The sequence below is a fragment of the Lithobates pipiens genome, unplaced genomic scaffold, assembly GCF_037356315.1.
Source record: "Lithobates pipiens isolate NorthernLeopardFrog02 unplaced genomic scaffold, aLitPip1_a1.2 Scaffold_13, whole genome shotgun sequence".
Taxonomy (NCBI): Eukaryota; Metazoa; Chordata; class Amphibia; order Anura; family Ranidae; genus Lithobates; species Lithobates pipiens.
In genome coordinates, this window is record NW_027507718.1 from 211906647 (window position 1) to 211917463 (window position 10817).

General features: G+C 39.9%; 1 protein-coding gene across 1 annotated transcript in view; it reads left to right on the forward strand.

Annotated features, from left to right (window-relative positions):
* The window catches only part of PAQR3 (progestin and adipoQ receptor family member 3), a 63057-nt gene extending 52926 nt beyond the window's left edge, over positions 1-10131 (forward strand). Inside the window, exon 8 of the mRNA XM_077476179.1 lies at positions 7148-10131. The gene's annotated coding sequence lies outside the window, so the exon portion shown is untranslated. The remainder of the gene's footprint in view (positions 1-7147) is intronic.
* Positions 10132-10817: the final 686 nt, after the last annotated feature.

A 10817-nucleotide genomic window follows, 5' to 3' on the forward strand; every position in this document is an offset into this window, starting at 1 on the left:
GGGCAGGGAAGTAAAAATAAAAAATGAAAATGATGTGGTTGCATAAATGCGCAACACCCTCTTATATCTTGGGATGTAGCTGTTTTCAGAATGAAGCAATCACATTCAAACTCATGTTAAATAGGAGTCAGTACACACCTGCTATTATTTAAAGTGCCTCTGATTAACCCCAAATAAAGTTCAGATGTTCTAATAGGTTTTTCCTGCCATATTCTTAGTTGCATTCTACAGCAAAAGCCATGGTCCTCAGAGAGCTTCCAAAGCATCAGAGGGATCTCATTGTTAAAAGGTATCAGTCAGGAGAAGGGTACAAAATAATTTCCAAGGCATTAGATATACTATGGAACACAGTGAAGATAGTCATTATCAAGTGGCGAAAATATAGCACAACAGTGACATTACCAAGAACTGGACGTCCCTCCAAAATGATGAAAAGACGAGAAGAAACTGACCAGGGAGGCTGACAAGAGGCCTACAGCAACATTAAAGGAGTTGCAGGAATATCTGGCAAGTACAGGCTGTGTGTTACATGTGACAACAATGTAAGAAAAAAGAAAGTGCATGGAAATAAAATAACGAGCTGGCTGCACACCCCTAAATATTCTACAAAGAATGAAAGGACAGGTTCCCCTTGGGGTTTTCAGGCAGCGACAAGAAGCAGAAATAAATTTGTAAAAATATATTTATTTTATTAGTGCAAAGGCTTAATCGCCTTCATAAATTTAAAATACGGACTCTGGTATACGTTACAGCATATCGATGGATAAAAGATATATGCAACATTTGGTACAAAGATAGTTACAGGAACAATTTACAAATACATCAATATTTCAAAAGCTACAAATAACACCCATGCTACCCCAATGCATTTCGACCTTCAGGGAGTCAGGATTAAAATCTGAAAAAGAAATTGGTGCCTTCTCTCAAAGGGTCATCCTGGTACCGCTGCCCTGCTGTTCTAACCCACTTCATCCACCCACCAAACTGAGGGAACCTGTCCTTTCAACATGTGACAACAATATCCCATATTCTTCATAAGTCTGGGCTTTGGAGTAGAGTGGCAAGATTTAAGCCTTTTCTTTCAAAGAAAAACATCCAAACCCGGCTAAATTTTGCAAAAACACATCTGAAGTCTCCCAATTTGTTATAGTCTGAAACCAAGATTGAACTTTTTGGCTATAATTCCAAAATATGTTTGGTGCAAAAACAACACTGCACATCACCAAAAGAACACCGTACCCACAGTGAAGCATGGTGGTGGCAGCATCATGCTTTGGAACTGTTTTTCTTCAGCTCGAACAGGGGCTTTAGTCAAGCTAGAAGGAATTCTGAACAGTTCGATATACCGGTCAATATTGCCAAAAAAACCTTCAGGCTTCTGCTAGAAAGCTGAACATGAAGAGGAACTTCTTCATCTTTCTGCATGACAAAGGCCCAAAGAATACATCCAAATCAACAACTTTTGGAATGGCCCAGCCAGAGCCCAGACCTGAATCTGATTTAAAATATGTGGGGTGATCTGAAAGAGGGCTGTGCACAGGAAATGTCCTTCCAATCTGACAGATTCAAAGTGTTTTTGCAAAGAAGAGTGGGCAAATATTACTTATCTTTGTCTCATTTTTTTTTTTTTACATCACAGAAAGCTGGCATTTTAACAGAGGTGTGTAGACTTTTTATATTCACTGCATATAAAAGCCTTGTGAGAAACTTTACAAGAAGACCTGAATAACATAATGGGGTGGGCAACTACATGGCAAATGAGGTTTAATATTGAAAAATTTAAAGTAATGCACAGGGGGGCTAAAAAATATAAACGCAAGTTACTCACTAGGAGGAGAACTGGGGGAATCCAGGGTGGAAAAGACCTGGAGGTCCTAGTTGAAAGACAGACTGGGCAATAGCATGCAATGTCAAGCCACAGCAAGCAAAGCTAGCAGACTATTAGCATGTATATAAAAGGGGCATTTTTACAGATATAAAACGATAATCCTGACAATTTGTAAAACTCTGGTTCGGCCACTTTTGGGGTATTCCATCCAGTTCTGGTCACCAATTCTTAGGAAGGATTAACTGGAGAGAGTCCAGAGAAGGGCAACAAAATTAACAAGGGGACTGGAGGAGCTCAATTATGAGGAACCACTACAAAGCACTAAACCTATTCTCCATGGTGAAGAGAAGCTTGAGAGTGAATATGATAGCAATATTCAAATACCTCAATAGTAATCCCAGTGTAGGTAGGAAACTATTTAGTCTCAGGGAGTGTAAGAAGACACAGGGCCACACAATGAGATTGAAAGAGATTTAACCTTAAGCTGGGTAGGGTTTTTCTCACTGTCAGGGCAGTAAGAATGTTCAACTCTCTTCCACAATTGGTGGTGTCAGCAGGAAGTATTGATAAAATATATTAAAGGATGAGGTACTAGTAATGTTCACCAAAATGTGATGCTCAAAAATAGATTTCTAGATCTTCAACATGAGTGCTCAATAGATGGGTGGCCACTCACCAGAAAATGATGACCCCTTTTAACAGGAGGGTCAAACAGCCCTTCTGGAATATCAGTTGATTCCACTGACAGCACCGTTCCACTCCATTGGCCCCTCGAGATGAAACTAGGATGGAAAAATTACTTCACAAAAGACATAGAGGAAGGTCTCATATTTTAGTAATTTTAATAAGAAAAAAAGTTTGACAACAAATGGTGATTACACTCACATGTTACAGTGCTGATCTGGGCACCAGGTGTAATCAGCATGTGCAAACCCTCTAGTCCTTGAAGGATACTGTGTAGTCCGTGTCTCTCCTAAGGAATGGGATGAGAAAAGACACAGACTACACGCCATCTTTCAAGGACTAGCCGGCTTGCACATGCTGATTACACCTGGTGCCCGGATCGGCACTGTAACATGTGAGTGTAATCGCTGTTTGTTAAGCTTTTTATTTTATTTTTTTTGTTTATAACATTTTTATAAAACAGACAATAGAGTAAGAGATAAGTATGGCATTTCAACATATAGGGAGTATCACATGCACACAGGAATCTGAACTCTCAAATGCATGGTGTAGTCTAACAAATCAGCTTTCTATTTTTGTGTCAGTTACACATATGTACTACATCATACCATACTGTACAACTGAATGAAAACTTTAAAAAAAAGTGAAAACTTCAAAAAGGGAAAACATTGGAAAAAGAAAAAGATAGCTCAGAAGGGGAAAGGGGAGATAGTCACAATCATTAGTCAACTGTAGTGTGAGAGGTGTACTGGACTCTTAATTAAGGCTAGGGCTGCAACTAACGATTATTTTCATAATCGATTAGTTGGCCGATTATTGTTTTGATTAATCGATTAATCGGTTAATAACCTTAATTAAAAAAAGTGGGTCAAATTGACGTTCATTTTCAACCACAGTGATGGGAAAATTTAGAAATAATAGAAAACTTCTTAGTCAAAGGAATTTTCAGACAGTGTATGTGGTTTTCGTTCAGATATTACATTCATTCTAAAAACAAGTGAAAATTTCAACCAAAATTCTTTCATTCAGCGAATGTACAAAGATTTTTAGTCTGAATATTCTCATCTGAAAATTGATCTGCGTGGCCAGCATAAGGCTCGGTACACACATATGCAGTTTGCTTTTGATCTGTTTCTGCAGTGCCCTTTGCTGTGCGTTTTGATTTTTGCGCACGTGATTTTACTGCAATTTGCATTTTTTGGGCAGATTAAAAAACACAAATTGCTGCAAAATGCATTACATGCTTTTCTGCAGCTTTTCCATTGAAGTATATTGAACCAATAAAGAACCATTTTGCGTTAAAAGTCCCTGACACTTTCAGATATGAACGTGTCCCATAGGAAACCATGTAAATGAACTGTAGTGCATTTATGCAAAAAGCACCAAAAAAAACACATAGATGTGAACCAGATCTAAGACTTTTAGTAACATAATGGGGTTAAAAAAACTAAAATTAGCCCTTTATAGTAGAAAAAGCAGATAATCACTACTGTAAGGGGATCACTTTATTTACTGTAGAACAGTGAAAGTAATATTTAAAGTAGCGATTATTTGCTCTTTGTATTATAAAGGGCTCATTTTAGTTTTTTTTTACCCATTATGTTACTGGCCGATTAATCGATTATGAAAATAGTAATCGATTAATTTCATAATCGATTAGTTGTCGATTAATCGATTAGTTGTTTCAGCCCTAATTAAGGCACTGAATGGATCGGTTTCCGCAGAGAAATCAGATTCATCCCATGCCTTCCAGATCTTATAGAACCTAGGTAATGAACTGTAAATCAATGCAGTCAAATGTTCCATCCTTCATATGCCTGTCACTGTAGCTAAAAATTGTGGGAAGGTAGGGGGAGATGTGGACAACCAGCATCTATGTATGACTCACTTTGCAGCCAATAAAATAAAGGACATAAGTCTCCCTAAAGGGTTTAGAGATACCTGGTAGAGGAAGACCCAATAGGTAATGTATAGGTTTGAGAGGCACGGGGGAGTTCAGTAGGTTTGCAAAAAAAACCTCAATCTGGTCCCAAAAAAAACGAATAACTGGACATTCCCAGAATATATGAAAGTGGGTGCCTGTGGACGCTTGGCATCTCCAGCATAAACATAAGGCTTCTAGGTTTTGAGCGTGCAAGATGTCAGGAGTCCTATACCAGAAAAGAAGAATCTGAAATGCTGTCTGCATAAGACAACGCGAGGTTCTAGATGTGGATTCCCATATTTCCCCCCAATCCTCTAAAGAGATAGCTTTCTGTAAAATATGGGACCATTTTTCCATATATGTGTGGGTGGACTCAGGGGGAGGGCGTCATGTAGAATTTTGTATATAGACAAAATTAATTGAGGTTCATAAGGACCATTAGCACAAATGAGTTCAAAAGTTCAAGTAGTAGGTTTCTCCAGAAACAGTGAGGATGATTTTATTGAGAAGTAATGTTTAAATTGCAAGTAGGAATAAAAAAAGTGTCTTGGGGACCTGATGTTTCACTTGGAGATCTGAAAAAGACATAAATCTGCGTGTCACTGGGTTCACAAGGTGTCAAAGGGAGGAAAGGGAAAACCATTCTGAGCATCTCTTCCATATGGATAATGTGAATAGCATTGGGCCTAGGCATATGGATCTCAATTGTGACATATGTTTGCTCGAGGAAGGCCACAATATGTAGCATGGATAGACCGGGGAGGAAATCCCCATTTCGATTTTGGCCCATCTATTTGGGGCCTTCCTAGATGTCCAAGACGTCTGTCTCCGCAAATGAAATACATAATAATATTTAATGCTGTCTGGAGCGGCTAGACCCCACCTTAGTTCTTAGAGCAAGGACCATTGAATTCTCAATGCGATGGGGGGGGGGGGTTTATTCCATACAAAGCTTAGGTAATTCTGTTGGAGAACCTTTAGATGTGAAATCGGTGGATTGCCACTGGGAGTGTCTCAAATAAAGAAGTTTGGAAAGTATCAACATCCTAAGAACATTAATTCTTCCAAGAAGCGACGGGAGGACGGGCCATTGATTTAATTGTCGGATTTTGGTGACTTGTACACTTTTAAAGGGGCAGCTTTAATTCTGCTTGTTCACTGATTTCACGGGGTGCCATTCCATGTTTTTTTTATTTTTTCAGGAAGTATTGATAGTTTTAAAAGACTCCTAGTAAACACAACATGCAGAGATCTGGGAAATGATTATCAACATGAACATAAACTAGTGTCTTTATTCAACCTTACCAACTGTGAAACTATAAAAAGTACATCTGCTACACTTCCAGCACAGTAAAACAGACTTGCAAGCTGGAATTCCATGAAAAGTCAAATAATAAAATAATTGTTGGGATTTCCTAAACTGTACATAAGACGTGAAGGGCATCCTTGGACAAGGGACCATTTTAACTTGGGATGTGCTTCCATTGGGTTCCCTGTGGCATTACTGAATATAACACCACATTTGGGATCACATTTTAGATTGGGAGGGGAGGCAAATAAGTGGTGGACATGACCCTCCCTGTTGCCATTTTCACCTCAGCAGTGATGTTGCCAAAGAGTCTGGTGTCCATTTAACTTTATTTGCACTATAAAGGCGGAAGGGTATGCAGGCTGATAGCATGACATGAAGCCCTGTTCTTGTAACTTCCCATGTGCCAGATTAGTAACATACAGCACCATTATTTTTCTTGTTTAAAGAAAAAAAGTTAACTTTCCAAGTACTACTATAGCCGTGGGTCTTTTGTAGACCATTATATAATTTTCCTTTATAAAAAAAAGGTAATGATTTCTATTGCAGCCTGATAAATGTAACATTCACCCCATTATAAATAGGCTGAATAATACAGTAATTGCCTTTTCCTACCGAAGAACAGATGCTGGCAATGTGTTTTTAGGAAAATGTTTTATCAATATGACTTTTCAAGAGTTTATTAACCCATATAACTCAAACACTGCCAGACTTTTAGATCCTGGCATAGCACACTGCATTAGTCTTTTAAAAAAAACGAGTGCTGTAAGTACCTATTTAGAGCTGTCTTCAGGCCGGTCACATGACATGCGGCCGATGTACGGCTCCGACGAATGGATACTGCAGGAGGAGCCTGATCTCCCTCTGACATCAACCAGGGAAATCTCCTCTCCTGCAGTAGCCCTGGAAACCGGCTGATAGTCACGTGACTGGCCTGAAGACAGTGCTAAAACAGTATTTACAGCGCTCGTTTTTCTAAAAGACTAATGCGGTGTGCTCTGCCAAGATGTGAAAGAGTTGCTGGCAGTGAGCATAAAACATTTTTATTTTACTAGAAGCGGCGGGGAGCGTAGATGGAGAGACACAGACACGAGCTGACATGCAGGAAGGAGGGGGAGAGAGAGGAGAGCAGAGGGGACAGCAGCGTATGGCGGAGGGAGGCACTCTGACCACGGTGCTCAGAACTCAGTAGCTCTGATTTTCGTGGTCAGCACAGAAAGTGGATACAGGAAGTGCCAGGTTCAGGGAGTTTTTTTTTTTTTTTTATAGCTTAGAGGGGGGCAGATTACACAGCACAGCACTGTTGAATCTGCTTTAAGGGAAATCTATTTTTCTTTTTTTGGGGTTAACAAACGCTTTAAGGTATAACCTTGTAACTGTTTTCTCGATTCATTTCTTTCAGCACCTTTGTCTTAGATGGTGCGAACTGAACGCCTTCCTGTTCATGAAGACCTCTTAAGCATGGAGGATTGTGCAATATATTTGTTTTTCGGGTGACACACAGAAGACCTTCATCTAGATTTTAGTAGTAAGATGGGATTTGAGGTCACAAGGTACTGAAGAGTATGCTGCTGATGTCAAACATGTGCTGCCTGCAGTGGCTTACTTTTAGGAATGGTGACAATCTGTTCAGTAAGAAACTGCAGTTTAATGTTTCCACAAACATGCTTTATCATACTGCCCAATGCTGATAAATTGCCAGCATAGGCAGCAAGTATATATTTGCAGGGGTAGTGCTGGAAAACATTCCTTAATCTGACAATTACTTTCAGGTGCCAACATTTTTTTATTTATTTATTTTTTTACACGGAATTTACCCTTTCCAAATGGCAAATTAGTATTCTTGTAAACCTAAATCAGTGTTTGTTCCATTGCTTTCATATTAGCCAATACAGGCAGTCCCCGAGTTACAAACATCTGACTTACATACGACTTGTATTTAAGAACGGAGGCAGCGTGATTGTCCCAGAAACCGCCAGGCAACCATCTTGCTGCTCACCAAATGCTGCCACCTACTGTCCGGCGGACCTGTCACCAATCCCACATCACTGCATGGACAGTTAACCCTTTCCTTTGGCTGGAGCTGCACTTAAAAAATGTACCTGTTCCAACTTACATACAAATGCAACTTAAAACGGTTTTCCGGCAAAAAAAAAAAAAAAAAAAAGTCAGCAGCTACAAATACTGTAGCTGCTGACTTTTAATAATCAGACTCTTAGCTGTCCCAGGGTCCAGCAATGCGGGGGAATGAAGCCCCGCTCATCTCCCCCTCCTCCCTGCAGTGCCGTCATTGTCACTGTGGGTGCCCAGCTGTGGCACGAGCCGCACTGTAACTGTCCGGGCAATCATCTGGGACCTGTGACGTGTCCCAAAATGGAGGGAGGGGGGAGAGGTGAACTTCCTTTCCGGGAAGAAAGTGGGAGCTGGAACCCTGTAAAAAGAGTGTCCTCCCCACTGCAAAAAATGACATGCCAATGGCATGTCAGGGGGTCACCTTCCCTTAAAGGGGAACTCCGCTTTAAAAACAAACCAAACCTACAAGAACCTATCTTGTTTGTAACCCGGGACTGCCTGTATACGCAAAAAGTGTGAAAATCATTATAAGTGTTTTCTCGGCGGTCACTTTCAAGATGTTTTGTGTTTTGGTTCAGCATTTCCAGTAAGATAATAAGATATTGGATATCACTAGGGTTCAGTGAGAGGTCATGGAAATCATGCAACTAAATTTTTTTTTTAAATAACAAATATTACCATTTTCCCTTTTCATTATGATGGGTATTAAGGTATGTATATAAACTTAAAAAAAAAATCAAAGTTCAAAATGTAATATATTGCAGCTTACCACTCTGTAGATGTAGTGATGGCATTAGTTTTCTTTTTTTCAGCGTATTATCTTTATTTTCACCTAGCAATCTGTCAAATAACATACTTCATGACCTATCATGTCTACATTAATGGCAGTGGTAACCATGGTTGTCACACAGGCTAGATTTCTAAACTTGCCTCCCTTTGTTCATCCTCCTTAAGTAGTGAATTGATGCGACTCGTATTTTAACCATTTCAGCCCTTGAAGGTTTTACCCCCTTAATGACCAGGCCATTTTTTGCCATTCAGCACTGCATTACTTTAACTGACAATTGCGCGGTCATGCGATGCTGTACACAGATAAAAAAAAAAATTTTCCCACAAATAGAGCTTTCTTTTGCCGGTATTTGATCACCTCTGCGTTTTTTTTTTTGCGCTATTAACAAAAAAAGACCGTAAATTTTGAAAGAAAAACGATACTTTCTGCTATAATACATATCAAAAAAAAAATGTAAAACATCAAACTTCTTCATCGATTTAGGCCAATATGTATTCTTCTTCATATTTTTGGTTAAAAAACAAAACAAAAAACAAAAAGCGTATAGTGATTAGTTTGTGCAAAACTTATAGTGTCTACAAACTATGGAATAGATTTATGGACTTTTATTATTTATTGTATTTACTGGTAATGGGGGCTATTAGCGATTTTTAGCGGGACTGCGACATTGCGGCAGACAAATCTGACACTAAGTGGCACTTTTTTGGGACCAGTGACACCAATACAGTGATCAGTGACAAACATAAACATTGTGTGCCAACCCAGTATAAACCCTTCTACTCCTGGCATGCTTGTTTTTTGCTAGTGTCCTGGAAGCATGAACACCACCTTCCCTGTGGATAAAGTGTCTCCTTTTTGCTAGCTACTAATTTTTTTATCAACCACGATTCTTGCTACATCAACTTCTGTGCTGGTTCCTATATGCAACTATCAGTCTGCCTTTTCTCAGCTTTGGAGTCCTGTGATTCTTCTACTCGCAAGTGGCCTGTGGGATTTTCCTAGGTTTTATCTCTGTTGCCCACCTACAGTGACTTTGTCACCTTCAGCCACCTGATCCTCAGGCTTAGCCTTGTATTCTGAGTTACATATGCCTGGTTCTAGACACAATGGGGACAGTCCGCTACACCGGATGGCTTCAACACACACGTTATTAACAGTTTCCTTGCAGTGTACCCACTAAGGTGACAGACACTGTTCTGGTATTTTGCCCTGTGCTAAATTCTGTGTCTTCCTTAGCTTCATTGGGAATGGTCACCTCCTCAGCACGATCCTGGGAAATATTCCCTGAAGTCATGCAGGATTTAATGGTCCAGATAGAACTTTTAATTGCTGAATATGACCACAGGGGCCGTAAGTGTGCTTCCTCTCCTTCTACAGAATCCCTATTCAATCTACCATCCTCTTGTGATCTCTGAGTACTCAGCCGCTGAGACCCTTTCTCTAGAAATAAAACTAAAAGCAAACTTTTCACACTTTTTTTTTTGATTAGAGTAAGCAATCTATGTCCCATTGGGGAATCCTCACTGGGGGGGGGGGGGGGGGGGGTTTCTTTCTGTTCCTGTTCTGTTAACCCAATATTTGGGCTTCACTTTTACTCTTGGCGGTACAGTAAAACAGAACAAATGAGTTGAATATTCCTAAGGGGGACCGAACAACTATAAAAACCTGACAGAGGTGGTAGAATGGTTCCATGGATTCTATTCCAACCTGTTCACAGTTCTCAGACCAAAAGTGGGCATCCTCCCCATCTTGAATCTCAAGGCCCTAATTGATTCATTCATTCCCAAAAGTTCTACATGGAATTCACCAAGCCTGACATCAAGGATGTGTACCTACATTTTACCAGCACTTCAGCAAAGCTTCTAGGACTTGTACACAGGGCAGTTGAAAACCTTGTCTGAACGCTGGAAACTTGACAGCTGGAAACCGACAGTGAAAAACGTCAGTTTTGCAGCTTTTACATACCGAGTTTATGTGAGTTTAGCAGTGGTTATTAGCATTTGAGGTTAGAAGCGTTTTTTAAAGATCACCTCAGGAGATCCTCCCAAATACCCACAATGCATGCAAAACAAGTACATTATTACCTATTTCTGCCATTCTGTGAGAGCAGCAGAGAGAGAACAGTGTGTTTGTAGATAGCTGTCCTATTTTTTGTGTTTTTACTATGGATCCCATCATGAGCATGTGTGAGGAAATGCTCCTGATGTTG